At 41.3% G+C, this 16,424-nt stretch overlaps 1 protein-coding gene across 15 annotated transcripts in view; it reads left to right on the top strand.

The window, feature by feature from the left end:
• Positions 1-296: 296 nt before the first annotated feature.
• The window catches only part of YEATS2 (YEATS domain containing 2), a 92,389-nt gene continuing 76,261 nt past the window's right edge, over positions 297-16,424 (top strand). For 12 of the 15 annotated variants that reach the window (XR_004973903.1, XR_004973905.1, XR_004973904.1 and 9 more), the window contains exon 1: positions 298-490. The gene's annotated coding sequence lies outside the window, so the exon portion shown is untranslated. Of the gene's footprint in view, positions 491-3,825; positions 3,940-16,424 lie in introns of all 15 variants that reach the window. The other 3 variants (XM_036348169.1, XM_036348166.1, XM_036348175.1) reach the window with 3 other exon arrangements.

Below are 16,424 nucleotides of genomic sequence, written 5' to 3'. Positions count from 1 at the left end.
ACACAAAAATCACAGCCACTGGTTGTCAACACTGCACTAGGTAAACTTCATAAATGCTGGCAGAATGAATATTCTGTTCAACTTGGAGCTGGAACCTTCCATTTCCTTCTAGGAAGGAAAACGATAACTGATGGTAAGTCTGCCTTAACCAAAGCCCCTACTTCCAGGAAAAGTGGCAGCGCGGGCCTGGGTCTGAGTCCGGGCCAGCCCCGCCCCCTCAAGGCCCCGCCCACATTCCAGCGGGCCCCGCCCCCAGGCCGCGCGCGGCGCCGCTGCCGCCTCCGCGCGCGCCCCGCCCCGCCCCTGCTGGTGACGTGCGGGCCGAGCGAACCGGGCGGGCTCCACCAAGCCTTGTGCTTCCGCGGGCTCCGGGGTCGCCGGGGCTTCGTGGCGCGGGGGTCTGTGCGGGGTTCCACCTGCTCCCTCACCTTCCCCGTGCGGTCCCGTGGCTTCCCGCTTGGCCTGCGTTCCGCCGGAGACCAGGGAAAGGGTGAGTGTTGGCGGGAGCAGGATGGGACCGGCGGGGAGCGCGCTCCGCTCTCGGGGCCTTGTCTGGGCGGGGGCGGCGCGGGCACGTGCGCGCCCCTCCCCCACCCCGCCGCCGCGCCGCCCCCCGTGCCGAGGGGGGGAGGCCGCGGGTGAGCGTGGAAAGGAGAGGACCTGGAGGAGGAGCCTGGATCCAGGGAGTGTGTTGTGTGTCCGGGGAGTCCCCGAGCGGGAACCCGGAATTTGGGTCTGTGTGGGGGAGGTTCCTTTCCCAGGGGCCCAGCGCTCGCCGAGGGGATGGGGGCCCCGGGAGCCCCCGGAGCCGGAGCTCTCGGGAGGGTGAGCTCGGAGGCCTGTGGTGGGTTGGAGACCCGGTTTGGCCCCAGCGTTAGCAAGTTGTGGCTTTCCCAGCGGGAGTCCTGGAGTCTCCCTCCAACCTGTCGCCACTTACCCCCCCCCCCCTTCGCGAAGGATGCGTGGGGTTTGGAAAGGCTGGGGCATTCCTGGAATGCGCCCCGGTTCCGGCGGCGGGGTGCGGGGCCGCGCGGGCCGCAGGGGGGCTCGGGAGAGGGAGTGCTTGGAAGGAGGGCTGGTGCGGTGGGCTGTGGCCAGATTGCAGAAGACAATGAAGTTGATATCATCACATGTTTCCCCTGTTATGAATGTAATTCTGTTAAAAAATAGAAAGCAGAGGAGTAAAGTATCACCAATAAATCTCAGAAGTTTGATCGATGTTTGCTACTATTTTCATCTACGCTTATAACCGAGATTACCTACAATTTTCCATTCCGTTTTCTAGTTATCATGCAAAATGTGATGTAAGTAGTAGTCCTCAGGAACATAATTTCCTTTTTTTTTTACATATTTTTTTCTTTATTGATTAAGGTATTACATATGTGTCCTTATCCCCCCAATTTCCTCTTTCTTAATAAGCAAGTAGCAAGTATTCATCACAGAAAATTTTAAGAATACAAGCAAAGTGAGAGAAAGTACCCATAGTTTCCCGGTCTACAGAGATTATCATCGCGTGTATAATTTTTGGCTGTGTATTTTCTTTTCAAAGATAGGAACAAATGATGCCCTGATTAGGAATTCAGTTTTTATGGGAATCTTTTGAAGGTTTTAAGTAGGATCACAATTCGGCTGCTGTGTGGAGACCAGTTAGGACAGTGGTCGGCAAACTCATTAGTCAACAGAACAACGATTGAAATTTCTTTTGAGAGCCAAATTTTTTAAACTTAAACTATATAGGTAGGTACATTGTTATTAACTTAATTAGGGTACTCCTAAGCTGGCCTTTGCTAAAAACGTCCTCAATCTGATTGAGGTACGTTCGCTGAGGTCGACCCCTTCCAACTCTCCCATCCACACTCGTCTTGTATACTTGTTTCGTCTATCTTCTTTCTGAAAACCAACTTCTGCGCATGGGCCACGAAGTTTCAATTGCGCTGTACGTGCACGCCTGCACGTGGTATTTTGTGGAAGAGCCACGCTCAAGGGGCCAAAGAGCCACATGTGGCTCGCGAGCCGCGGTTTGCCGACCACTTGAGTTAGGATGCTGTTTGCAGTACCTTGAACTAGGTCCATGACAGTGGAAATAGAGAAGGGTAGAAAGATTAAAAAGATATCTTGGAGCCCTGGCCTGTGTGGCTCAGTTGGTTGAGCATCATCTTGTGTACCGAAGGGTTGCTGGTTCAATTCCCAGTGGGGGCACATGCCTGGGTTTTGGGTGATCTCTGGGAGTAGTGGAGGGGGGCTTCGATGTGGGGGGCTACTGATTGATGTTTCTCTCTCCCTCTAAAATAAATGAAAAACATTAACGTTTTTCTTTTCTTTTTTTAAAATATATTTCATTGATTTTTACAGAGAGGAAGGGAGAGGGATAGAGAGTTAGAAACATTCATGAGAGAGAAACATCGATCAGCTGCCTCCTGCACACTCCCCACTGAGTACATGCCCTTGACTGGAATCGAACCCAGGACCCTTCAGTCCGCAGGCCGATGCTCTATCTACTGACCCAAATCGGGGTGTCACTTTTGTCTTACGTTTTCCTCTAAGAGTTTTATGTCTTACATTAAAGTCTTAGGTCCTTTCAAAGTTAATTTTTATCTATGGTGTTAGGTAAGGGTCTGATTTCATTCTTAAAAAAATTTTTGTAATTGATTTTAAATTAAATTTTATATTTGAATGTGTTTTTATTGACTTGAGTGAGAAACATTGATATGACAGAAACATCTACTGGTTGCCTCCACACACACCCTGACCATGGTTCGAACCTGCAACCTGGGTATGTGCCCTGACTGGGAATTGAACTGGGGACCTTTCAGTACACAGAATGACACTCAGCCAACTAAGCCACACTGGCCAGGGCTTAATTGATTGTCAGAAAGAGAAAAAGAGAGAGACAATGAGAGAGAGAGACAGACAGAGAAGCAGAGAAACGTCAGTTTGTTACTCGACTTAGTTATGCATCATTCATTGGTTGATTCTTGTATGTGTCCTGGCTGAGGATCAAACCCGCAACCTTGGTGTATCGGGAAGATGCTCTAACCAACTGAGCTACTCGGCCGTCAGCACCATTTGTTCAAAGGACAGCTCTTTCCCCCATTGAATGGCCTTGGCACCCTTGCCATAAGTCATTTGACCATATATTCAAAGGCTTTTTGGGGAGAAGGGGGTCTTGACTTTGGATGGTGGGCACATGGTGCAGTATACAGATCTTGTAACAGAAAACCCACTCCTGGAACCTGTATAATCATGTTGACCAATGTCACCCCAATAAATTTAATTTTTCAAAAAACGGCTTATTTCTGGTCTCTAGTCTATTCCATTGGTCTCTATATTTGTCTTTATGCCACTACCACACTCTTTTTGTTATTGTTGTTAATCCTTACCCCAGGATACTTTTTTCCATTGTTTTTTAGAGAGAGTAGAAAGAAGGGCAAGATACAGAGAGAAACATCAATGTGAGAGAGACACCCTGACCAACTGGGGTCTGGGATTGGGATCAAGCCTATAACTGAGGTCTGTACCTTTGGGAACCCTTCAGTCCGCAGGCCAAGGCTCTTTCCACTTAGCCAAACTGGCCAGGGCCCATATGTCTTACTCTTGATTACTGTAGCTTTGTAGTAAGTTTGAAAATCAGGAAGTGCAAGTCCTCCAGTTTTGTTCTTTTTTATGATTGTTTGGATATTTTGGTGCCTTAAAATTCCATGTGAATTTTAGGATAGGTTTCTCTGCTTATGCAAAAAGCGTCGTTGGGATTTTGATAGGGATCGCATTGAATCTGTAAATGGCTTTGGGTAGTATTGACATTTATTTTTTATTTTAAAATTACAGTAGGTCCTCGGGTTACGTCGGAGATCGTTCCTACGGCGTGACTTAACGTGATTTTCGCCGTAAGTCGGAACCCACCTACATCACTCACATACACAGCAGTAATGAAGTGAAACAGTAAGAAAAATTTAAAAGATAACAATTCCTGACCTTTACTTGTGGTAAATAAATAATAAAAAACATAAAGCACATATGTACATACGTTGAAATGACAGAACTTTTTTTTTTATAAATAAGTGGGAGATGGCGATGTAACTACGAAATGACGTACATTGAATCCGATGTAACCCGAGGACTGTCTGTATATATATTTTTTATTTTTTTTCAGAGAGGAAGGGAGAGGGAGAGAGAGAGAAACATCAATGATGAGAGAGAATCGTGGATTGGCTGCCTCCTGCATGCCCCTTACTGGGATGGAGCCTGCAACTCAGGCATGTGCCCTTGACTGGAATTGAACCGGGACCCTTCAGTCTGCAGGCCGAAGCTCTATCCACTGAGCCAAACTGGCTAGGGCTAGTATTGACATTTTAACAATATTAAGTCTTCTAATCTATGAACATGGGATGTGTCTATTTATGTCTTTAATTTCTTTCACCAATATTTTGTCCTTTTCATTGTACAGTTGTTTCACCTCCTTGGTTAAGGTAATCCCTCAGTATTATTTCTGATACTATTGTAAATGAAATTGTTTTTATGGTTTCCTTTTCATAGTTCTTTTTTTTTTTTAATATATTTTATTGATTTTTTACAGAGAGGAAGGGAGAGGGATAGAGAGTTAGAAACATTGATGAGAGAGAAACATCGATCAGCTGCCTCCTGCACGCCTCCTACTGGGGATGTGCCCGCAACCAAGGTACATGCCCTTGACCGGAATCGAACCTGGAACCCTTCAGTCCCCAGGCCGACGCTCTATCCGCTGAGCCAAACTGGTTAGGGCTTTTTTTTCTTTTTTAAAGAGACTGTGAGGTTACGTGGTTCCCCAGGCATGACCAGCGGTGGGAGGTCAGCGTGGGTGGACGTGAGGACAAGGGGACGTGAGGACGTGGGGACGTGAGGATGTGGGGACGAGGGTATAAGGGGACGTGGGGATGTGAGGGATGTGAGGACCCATAGTTCATTATATATATATATATATATATATATATATTTAATTTCAGAGAGGAAGGGAGAGGGAGAGACAGAAACTTCAACGATAGGAGCGAATTATTGATTGGCTGCCTCTTGAACGCCTCCTACTGGGGATCGAGTTAGCAGTCCAGGCATGTGCCCTGGACTGGAATTGAACCTGGGACCCTTCAGTCCACAGGCCCATGCTCTATCCATTGAGCCAAACTGGCTAGGGCCATAGTTCATTTTTTAAAAATATTTTTTTATTCATTTCAGAGAGGAAGGGAGGAGAGAGAGCTAGAAATATCGATGATGAGAGACTCATTGATCGACTGCCTCTTGCAGCCCCATACTGGGATCAAGCCCGTAACCCGGACATGGAATTGAACTGGCGACCTTCAAGTTCATAGGTCGAAGCTCAACCACTGAGCCATGTCATCCAGGCTCAGTTCATTTTTCATGTATAGAAATGCAACTGATTTTTTTTTTTATTAGAGAGAGAAGGAAATATCAGTTTGTTGTTCCACTTATTTCTGTGTTCATTGGTTGATTCTTTTTTAAACAAATAACTCCTTCTTTTACTTATTTTTTTTTGTTAATCCTCACCCAAGGATATTTTCCCATTGATTTTTTTTTTTTTTTTTTATAGAGACAGTGGAAGACAGAGGGAAAGACGGAGAGAGAGAAACATTGATATGTGTGTGTATTGGTTGCCTCCCACACACGCCCCAACCAGGTCAGGGGATAGAACCTGCAACCATGGTACGTGCCCTTGACCAGAATTGAACCCCAGGACTCTTCAGTCCATGATCTGGCATTCTATCCACTGAGCCAAACTGGCTAGGGCATTGGTTGATTCATGTATGTACCCTGAACAGGGATCAAATCTTGACTTGTTAGGATGACGCCCTAACCAACTGAGCTACCCAGCCAGGGTGAAATGCAACTGATATTTGTGTGTTGACTTTGTATTCTGCTACTTTGCTGAATTCATTTATTCTAACAGTTTTTGTGTATGCGATTTTTAGGGTTTTCTACATATTAAGATCATAATAAAATATTTTCATATTCATTTAGTGGATGCACTATAATTTGCTATGGACTATTTCCAGTTTTTTTATTATCAAATACATAGAAAGAGGAGAACTAACATTTAAGCAGCCCACGAATGTTGTACATCACCCTTCCTTGAGAGTATTTCCTTAGGATAGATTCTCAGGAATATCTGATCCTCCTCTCTTCTCATTTGACCACAGATTTTTATTTGAATCTTCATTGCCACCTCCTTAAATTGCCCTCCAATCTCCCTCCCTTCCTTTAATCCTGGTCCCCTTTCATTCTCTTTTGTATTCTGCTACCAAATGAAGAGTGAACGTTGGTGTACTTTTCCCTCATAGAAAACAAGACTTAAGAAGCAGATTGTTTCTATATCAGCGGTTCTGTGGGTGTTAGAAAAAAAAAGTTTTCAAAGGCTGGAGTACACTTCATGGATGATTTGAAATTTAATTTGATTCTTGAAGGATGAAGTAGCATTTTAGTAAGTGGAGAGAAGGCAGAGGTGAAATATTACCCATTAGAACAGTGGTTCTCAACCTTCCTAATGCCGCGACCCTTTAATACAGTTCTTCATGTTGTGGTGATCCCCAACCATAAAATTATTTTCGTTGCTTCTTCATAACTGTAATTTTGCTACTGTTATGAATCGTAATGTAAATATTTGATATGCAGGATGTATTTTCATTGTTACAAACTGAACATAAAGCATAGTGATTAATCACAAAAACAATATGTAATTATATATGTATTTTTCGATGGTCTTAGGCAACCCCTGTGAAAGGGTCGTTCGACCCCAGGTTGAGAACCGCTGCATTAGAAGGTAATTGTGAGATGTTCAGGCATGTGAACTTTGATGACTGCAGACAAGGAGAGGTAGAACTCATTCTCCTAGACAAGGATTGTTTATTCTGCTTATCTGAAGAGTGAGCTAGGGTTTTACATACATTGGCAATTTTTACCCATTTTGTTTTAGAAAAAATAGTTTATTTGAGATTGTATTATACTCTTTTATTGATGTATAAATCACATGATGTAAAATTCACCATTTTTGTTTTGTATTTTTCTTTATTGATTAAGGTATTAACATATGTGTCCTTATGCTCCCATTGTCCCCCCCTTCACCCCCCCACTCATACCCTCACCCCCCTGATGTCTGTGTCCATTGGTTAGGCTTATATGCATGCATACAAGTCCTTTGGTTGATCTCTCCCCCTTACCCCTACCCTCCCCTGCCTTCCCTCTGAGGTTTGATGGTCTGTTTTTGTTCATCAGTTTATGTTGTTCATTAAATTCATAATTTTTAAGTGCACAAAGTATATTCATAAGGTTGTGCAACCATTACAATCTAATTCTGTAAGTTCCATCTCCCTAGAAAGAAATCTCATATCTATTAGCAGTCAATCCCAGTTCCCCCTGGCAACCGTTTTCTGTGTCTATTGATTTGCCTGTTTGTGGACATTTCATATAAATAGAGTCATATAACATGTGACTTTTTGTATCTGTTTAATAATATTTTATTGTATGAGAGAAAGAGGGAGATATATAGAGAGAGGTATCAATTGGTTGCCTCCCGCATGTGCTCTGACCAGGGCCAGGAATCAAACCCGTGACCCTTTGGTACAGGTGCCAACATTCTAACCACTGAGACACACCCACCAGGGCTAACCAGCCTTATTGAGGTACAATTTGCATATCACAAACTGCACATATATGAGATGTACAATTTGATAAGTTTGGACATCCTTATACACCTGTGAAACCATTCCCATAATCAAGATAGTGATCATATGCATTATCCCCCAAATTTTTCTTATACCCCTTGGTATCCTTCTCTCCCCCCTCCCTGACATTGCCCCTTCCCCTGGAAGCCACTGATCAGCTTTCTGTCACTATAGACCAGTTTGCATTTTATATAAATGGGATCATTGTGGAATATACTATTTTTTAGGCTGGCTTCTTTGACTCGGTATCATTCATGTTGCATTTATCAGTTCATTCCTTTTTATTTACTAGAGGCCCAGTGCACGAGAATTGTGAACTGTGGGGGCGGTCCCTCAGCCCTCGGGGAATGTCCAACTAAAGGCTTAGGCCCGCTCCCCAGACATCCTTAGCGCTGCCACGGAGGTAGGAGAGGCTCCTGCCACCACCGCTGCGCTCACCAGCCATGAGCCCGGCTCCTGCATTGAGCATCTGCCCCCTTGGTGGTCAGTGTGCGTCATAGCGACCGGTTGTTCTGCCATACGGTCGATTTGCATATTAGCCTTTCATTATTTAAGATAATAGTCTATTGTGTGGATATATCACAATTTGTTTATCCATTCACCTGTTAATGGACATTTAGGTTGTGTCTAGTTTCTGACTAGCACAAATAAAGACAAGTTTTTGTATGGTCATATGCTTTTATTTCTCTTGGGTAAATACTTAGGAGCGGAATAGCTGAGTCATATGGCAGAGTATGTTTAACTGTTTAGGAAACTGCCAAACTGTTTTCCAAAGTGATTGTCCCATTTTTTATTGTTCCACACTCTTAATTGTGTTCTTTTTAACATACATAGAAGTAAGAAGAAAACAGAAAGAGACATAAAGATACCTATAATCAACCTCTCAGATTGTTCCTTTTGGCATTTTCCACCCCCAAATAACTCATGTACATGATTAGAAAATTTAAACATTGGAGTCAGGAATAAAATGAAAAGCAAAACCACTACCCAGAGACAATGATTGTTAATTGTTTTTGATCTAGAAAAACACAAACATATACCAGCATCTCTTTGTCTCTTTTTCTTCTGGCTTATAACAGAAGCAATCAAAGTATAGACACTGTTCTGCACCTTGGTTTTTTTCACTTTACAATTTATTTTAGAGGTATTTAAATAGTTTCATTACAGTCTTACAGTACTACCATCAGTTTTGCTAGTGTAATTGTGATAATAGGGAATGGTTTGAATATAATGTGAAGTTTGTCTGTAAGAAATGCTAGGCAAATGTAGGAAACTACCCTGCCTAACAGCCACGGAAGGAATACACAAGAATACACACAGGAATACACTTCAGATACCTTCCAGCAATCTGTTTACTGCTGTGTAATGAGTCATACCCATCCACATCTGGCATTAACAGATTTCTGTTGATTTCACATTACCCTCCTGCCACTTGACAGTAACTCACAAGCTGCAAACTTTCAATGCCCACTAACTACTACAGCAAACTTGAAGTCTTTTTCAAGGTAAAGTGCCATGTTTATTTATGTACTAGAGGCCTGGTGTACGAAATTCGTGCATGGGTAGGGTCCCTAGGCCTGGCCGGCAATCAGGGCCGATCAGAGCCTGCCTTTTTTTTTTTTTTTTTTTTTTTTTTTTGTTTTTTTTCAGAGAGGAAGGGAGAGAGATAGAGAGTCAGAAACATCGATGAGAGAGAAACATCGACCAGCCGCCTCCTGCACATCCCCCACCGGGGATGTGCCCGCAACCCAGGTACATGCCCTTGACCGGAATTGAACCTGGGACCTTTCAGTCCGCAGGCCGACGCTCTATCCACTGAGCCAAACCGGTTTCGGCTGAGCCTGCCTTTTTTCATTCCACGCTGCCCCCTGGTGATCAGCGATGTCATAGCGGGTGATCAAATTCCCGGTTGGTTGAACTCCCGAGGGGACAATTTGCGTATTAGCCTTTTATTATATAGGATTTCTTCACCATTTAGCACACGTAAAATGGCTACCATTATAATTAGACTCCCTTTTTTATGTCATTGGTAAAAATTTTGAGTGTCATACTTTGAAACCTCATTTTTCCCATAAGCCTTGTGATTTTTATACAATTTTACACAGCATGGTACATTTTAAAAATGTGTCTGTCACATTATAGAAGAACTGACTTATTCCATGGTATGAACATACATAATTTCTTTACTTTTTAAACTTTTAAAGTTTTGTTTCAAAAATGGTGATATACATCATATATACTAAAGAGCACATAGATAAGGAAGTATGTTTTAAAGAATAGTGGTAAAGCAGTAAATGACTACTTAGCTCCCACCCAGCTTACAAAATAGTAAATTACTAATATTTTTTAATTTACTGTATGCACCTCACTGAGCATTTTTACTTTTTTGAATAGCTGAAATATTTCATGATAAAATTAAATTTAAAAGTATTAAAAGTCTGTACTTCCCCCTCAACTGGTCTTCCTAATGAATGTTGATTCCCCAGCTGATAGCCCTGCTAGTGCACAAATAGTGTGCACACACATACCGGGGGTAGGAAAATCTGTAAATAGATTTCTGTTTAAGATTAATGTGTATTGGGTTTATTATTGTTATTTTTTATAATCGCTTTGTTGAGATCTAATTCATATGCCATAAAGTTCACTCTGGTAAAGTGTAACATTTAGTATTTTTGTTTTGTTTTGTTTTAAATATATTTTTATTGATTTCAGAGAGGAAGGGAGAGGGAGAGAGAGAGAGAAACATCAATGATGACAGGGAATCATTGATTGACTGCCTCCCACATGTCCCCCACTGGGGATCAAGCCTGCAACCTGGGCATGTGCCCTTGACCAGAATCCAACCTGGGACCCCTCAGTCCGCAGGCCGACGCTTCATCCACTGAGCCAAACCAGCTAGGGCAGTTTTTGTTTGTTTTTTTAAGTGTATTCACAAAGTTGTGCAAACATCACTATATCTAATTCCAGAAATTTTTCATTAATAGGTAGATTTTTATTGATGAGTAGATTTTTCAGATTAGGCAGTATTGATCTAAAGACAAACTAATTTCCTAAGATATCAAAAAATGTTTTAGGCTTTAAGGTGCTGTTTCCTTTATAGAAAGAATCATAGCTCCAGATAGAAAGGCATAACACTGTCCCCATAGGATTTATTGTCCATTTGAAAGCTCCAGCGAAAAGTCCCTGTTTAGTGAAGTGTGCAAGATTTGGCTCAGTTTAATATAGTCCCAATGACTGTGTCCAAGAGTTTGGCACAATCTTGATCCAGTCCTGTTCTTTTCTCTCCAACATAGATATGTAGACGAGTTTTGTTTCCTTTTTGCTTCTCTTGGAAAGAAAACTTTTATGGCTTCACAAATGATACAACAGGATTGTCATATGAGTCAGAACTATCATTTTATAGGATTCCAATGATCAGTACCTGAAAAGGGCTTCAAGTCACTGGAAGATTATATGGCCCCCCTTTTTGTAAACTTAAGAATTTACTTGAGCCTAGCCGACATGGCTCAGTGGTTGAGCATTGAACTATGAACCAGAAGATCACGGCTTGATTCCTGGTCAGGGCACAAGATCTGGTTGCGGGCTCAGTCCCTGGTGTGTGGCAAGCAGGAAGCAGCCGATCAGTGATTCTCTCTCTCATCATTGTGGTTTCTATCTGTCTCTCCCTCTCCCTTCCGCTCTGCAATCAATTAAATATACATGTATGTATGTATAGAAGAATTTACCTGAAATATCTCTTATATATCCATTGTTCACTCTTCTAGAAAAATTATGTTGAAGTGATAGGGTAAAGGAAGAGTAATATTTACCTCCCTAGCCGGTTTGGCTCAGTGGATAGAGTGTTGGCCTGCAGACTGAAAGGTCCTGGGTTCGATTCCGGTCAAGGACACACACCTTGGCTGTAGGCACCCGGCCCTGGTTGGGGGCCTGCTGGAGGCAACCAATCGATGTGTCTTTCTCACATTGGTGTTTCTCTCTGTCTCTTCCTTTCCCTTCCACTCTCTCTAAAAATCAATGGACAAAATACCTTCGGGTGTGGATTTAAAAAACAAAAAAAATTACCTAAGGCAAACTTTCCACTGATGAATAGAAGGAGGACATGGATAATTTAGAATAGCTGTTTCATTCTATATATGTTGTGGTTTTTTTTAATTGATTTTTTACAGAGAGGAAGGGAGAGGGCTAGAGAGTTAGAAACATCGACGAGAGAGAAACATCAATCAGCTGCCTCCTGCACGCCTCCTACTGGGATGTGCCCGCAACCAAGATACATGCCCTTGACCGGAATTGGACCTGGGACCTTTCAGTCCGCAGGCCGACGCTCTATCCACTGAGCCAAACCCGTCAGGGCAGCTGTTTCATTCTAAACTCTTTTTCATACTATTACTTTGTTAGATTATTAGAAACAGAGTACTGGCCTGAATGGATCCTGGGCCTGACCTTTTATAGAGCAACTTTTAGTCTTAAGCCGTTTTGTTTATAATGGAAAAATAGGTGTTTTTACCTGGAAATAGATAATACTTAAATAATGAAACAATACTTTTTGAGCTCTTGTATAGCTTTTTCATTTTGCTCAGCTCTTAACATGCCGTATTGGGAATGGCCTACATCAGCTGAATGGCCTACATCAGCTGAATGGCCCACATCAGTTTGACACTAATGATCAGCCTCTGTCAGCTTCCCACCATTCTGGCCCAGTGTAAAATTGTGGTTATTTTTACTTAAAATACCTATTTTTTCCCAATTCTAGATGAGTTGAGGAAAGATTGATTGTGTTGGCCAGCAAATGAGAGCGTATTCAAACAATTTTGTGTATAAGACCTGGCTTAGGATAATTAGGATAGAGTTTTTGTCAGTACCAACTGTAATGAAAATCAGAACAGAATCTTCTTTCTTTTAGATTTCCCTTAATCTGAATCTTTCCTATAATAGGTTACTTCAGATAGCTTGTAGTGTGAAAAATAAGCATAATTTTGTGGGGGAAATTAGCTGTATATGTTAACTATATCAATGCGAGATGACAGTTTTATGAGTAATCTTCAAATAGGAAAAAATTAAATTGACATTGAAATACATTTTGATTCTTTTCATTGGACTTCTTTATGCCTAATGATTTTTCTCAGTCTGATATTAAAATGGATGTACATTCTTAGCATACACATTGAACAGTCTTTGGGAAGCTTAGATGGTGTTGGAATAAAACCTGCTGCTATTTTTTTTTTTCTTTTTAATCCTCATCCGAGGATATTTTTCCGTTCATTTTTAGGGAGAGTAGAAGAGAGAGGGAAGACAGACAGAAACACATCGATTCGTTGCTTCCTGCATGAGCCCCAACCAGGGTCCGGGCTAGGGAGGAGCCTGCAACCAAGGTACCAGTCCTTGACTGGAATTGAACCTGGGACCCTTTGGTCTGCAGGCCAACGCTCTATCCACTGAGCCAAACTGGCTAGGGCTGCTGCTATTTAAATATAGTTTATTGATTTTTTACAGAGAGGAAGGGAAAGGGATAGAGAGTTAGAAACATCGATGAGAGAGAAGCATTGATCAGCTGCCTCCTGCACACCCCCTACTGGGGATGTGCCTGCAACCAAGGTATATGCCCTTGACCGGAATCGAACCTGGGACCTTTAGTCCCCAAGCCGACGCTCTATCCAATGAGCCAAACCAGCTAGGGCTAAAAAATATATTGTATATTTTGACACTATGTTGTTTGGTGTATAGGTTATGATATATCTTTGTGATTGTGCCTTTTAATAGTAGCAGTCATTATTAAGCGTTTTCTTTGCCTTAAATTATTGTCTGTTATTAATCTTGTTAAGCCTGCTATCTTTTTGTTTGCACATGCCTGTGTATAACTTTGCATATCTCTTTTGTTTTAATATGTTTGTATTGATTTCAGAGAGGAAGGGGAGAGAGAGGGAGAAGCATCAGTGATGAGAGAGAATCATTGATCTGCTGCCTCTTGCACACCCCGTACTGGGGATCAAGCCTGCAACCCAGACATGTACCTTGTCCGGGAATCGAATTGTGACCTCCTGGTTCATGGGTTGATGCTCAACCACTGGCCAGACATTTTTGCACGTCTCTTTATTTTAAACAGTTAGCCATAGTGCTTTTGAAGTTGTAGCAATATAAACAAATAGATTTGTAAGTATAGTATTGTGGAAAGCATGATGAAAGCTAGTGTAAACTAGTAGTTATAGTCCCTGTGGATATTTATATTTTAGTTAGCCATTAATTTATTCATCAAGTAGTTTATTGAGACCTTACAGGAACTGTGTAGGGGAAAGATAGGGAGAGCTGTATTGGAAGGTATGATCTGGGAAGGCTTTCTCTGATAAGGTGGACATTTGAGTTGGGATCTGGTAAAACTAACCTAGGGGAAGAGCATTCCAGAGAGAAGGAACCTTAAGTCCAAAAACCCTAAGGAAAGATTGAGGTGTATTTGGGGAACAGAAAGAAAACCAGTATGTCTGAATGTTAATGATGAAGAATGGAGAGGAAGGCTGGACCCAATTCATGTAAGATCTTGTAGGTCATGTGAAAGAGAGTGATTTTATTCTAAGTGTTAGGAGAAGCAATTGAAGATTTCAAGCAGGGATGACATGATCAGATATATATTTTTATAGTCCTAAACTGAGGTATAGTGAAATATACAAACAGTTGAAATATACGGATTTTAAGTGTATGGTTGGATGAGTTTTCACGATTGCATATTACCCATGTAACCCCCTCCATTATTAAGATATAAAATATTTCTATCACCCCAGAATGATCCTTATTCCTCTTCCCAATCAGTCTCCACCACCAGCACCCCACTACTATTCTCATTTCATTCACCAAAGATAAATTTGTCTGCTTCAGAATTTCATATAAGTGGAATCATTTTAAACACTCTTTTATGTCTGGCTCTTTTACTTACCATAATGATTTTGAAATTCATTCCTATAGTTGCTTGGATAAGGAGTTCATTGGGTATACCACAGTTTGTTTGCCCATTCTGTTTTGGATTTTGTAGATATTTTTTAAATGTCTCTTTGGCTAATAGAGGAGAATGGTTGCAGATTCTCTCATTCAAATATTTGATAAAGAAACACTGGTTGTCATGTTAACAAAGGGGAAAATATTTTGAGGGAAGTGAAGACTATAGAAACAGGGCCAAAGAATTATAAAAACCATTATTAACATCTTAGAAACATTTGTCTATATGGAAGCAGATGGAAAATGATTGTTCTGCTCCTCCCTATTCCCCTTTTTAAATCAGATGGGCAAAGTTGTCTTGAATGAGAGCACAAAATCCAGTGATTCTAATGAGATTCAAATGCCATAAAGATCATAGAATTTTAAATAAATTTTTATTGATTTCAGAGAGGAAGGGAGAGGGATAGAAACATCAATGATGCGAAAGAATCACTGATTAGCCCTAACCGGTTTGGCTCAGTGGATAGAGCGTCGGCCTGCAGACTGAAGGGTCTCAGGTTCGATTCCTGTCAAGGGCATGTACCTTGGTTGCTGGCACATCCCAGCAGGGGGTGTGCAGGAGGCAGCTGATCGATGTTTCTCTCTCTCATCGATGTTTCTAACTTTCTATTCTCTCCCTTCCTCTCTAAAAAAATCAATAAAATATTTTTTTTAAAAAAGAATCATTGATTAGCTGCCTCCTGTATGCCCCCTACTGGGGATCGAGCCTGCAACCCTGGCATTTACCCTGACTGGGAATCAAATCCTGACCTCCTGGCTCAACCACTGAGCCACACCAACCGGGCGATCATAGAATTTTATATTGAGAAGATACCTCACATAGTACATAGCAAATTTTTCAAGGACCTCCTTCCCCTAAGAATTGGCCACCTTGTAAGCTATGTCTGCAAGACAGGGTTCTAGGACTAAATTCTAGGTTTTCTCTGACATGAGAACTAAAACATTTTACTAAGAATATCTAATGACTATATATTACCTAATTTTTATGTTTTTAATTATATAATTTTTAAAAAATTATTTTTCTCTTGGAGTTTATTTCAAAATATAGAATATTAAAAGGTTTTGGTCTTCAGTCTTTTTTAAAAATCCAGACTAGTTTATGTTATTTGAATAGGTGTGATACAGGCTAGTTTTGCTTTTTTACATTATACATGGGAAAAATGTGTATTTTTTAAGGTTAACTGGACAACATTTACTGTTTATAATGAGGCTGTTTCAATGAGATGAAAATTTTAAATTACAGGAATGAATATTACAGATATTTCTGTATTTGTATTAGTATTTGACTCCATGGTATGGAGAAAGTCCTTTCTCACAGACAAATTATAAACAGTAACAGATTTTTTTAACAGTTCACAGTAACATTTCAGTATTCTTTTTTATTTCATTTTATTTAAAACCTAAAAAGGATTAGTAGGACATTTTGTTTCAGAGTTGAATCTGAAAATATCTAACAACTGTTCACATTTCCTTTTCATAAATCTTGAAACCAGACAAGAAGAATCCAAAAATTCATATTACCATGGTTTGTTACACATTCCATTCACTTATTTATTACATCATGATGATAGCATGCTTCAGCATACGTGCCTAGCCTTAGCTAGCATATATTTGAATGCAGCATGTGTATACTTTAGTATTCTTGCTAGACTGAAGCAGACCTGACTTATTTAAACACTAGAGGCCCGGTGCACAAAAATTTGTGCACGGGGGGGTGGGGGGGGAATCCCTCAGTCC

Source organism: Myotis myotis, unplaced genomic scaffold, assembly GCF_014108235.1.
Source record: "Myotis myotis isolate mMyoMyo1 unplaced genomic scaffold, mMyoMyo1.p scaffold_m19_p_2, whole genome shotgun sequence".
In the NCBI taxonomy this organism is placed as follows: Eukaryota; Metazoa; Chordata; class Mammalia; order Chiroptera; family Vespertilionidae; genus Myotis; species Myotis myotis.
Note: the sequence above shows the minus strand (reverse complement) of the source record. Positions and strands in the feature narration are given on the sequence as shown.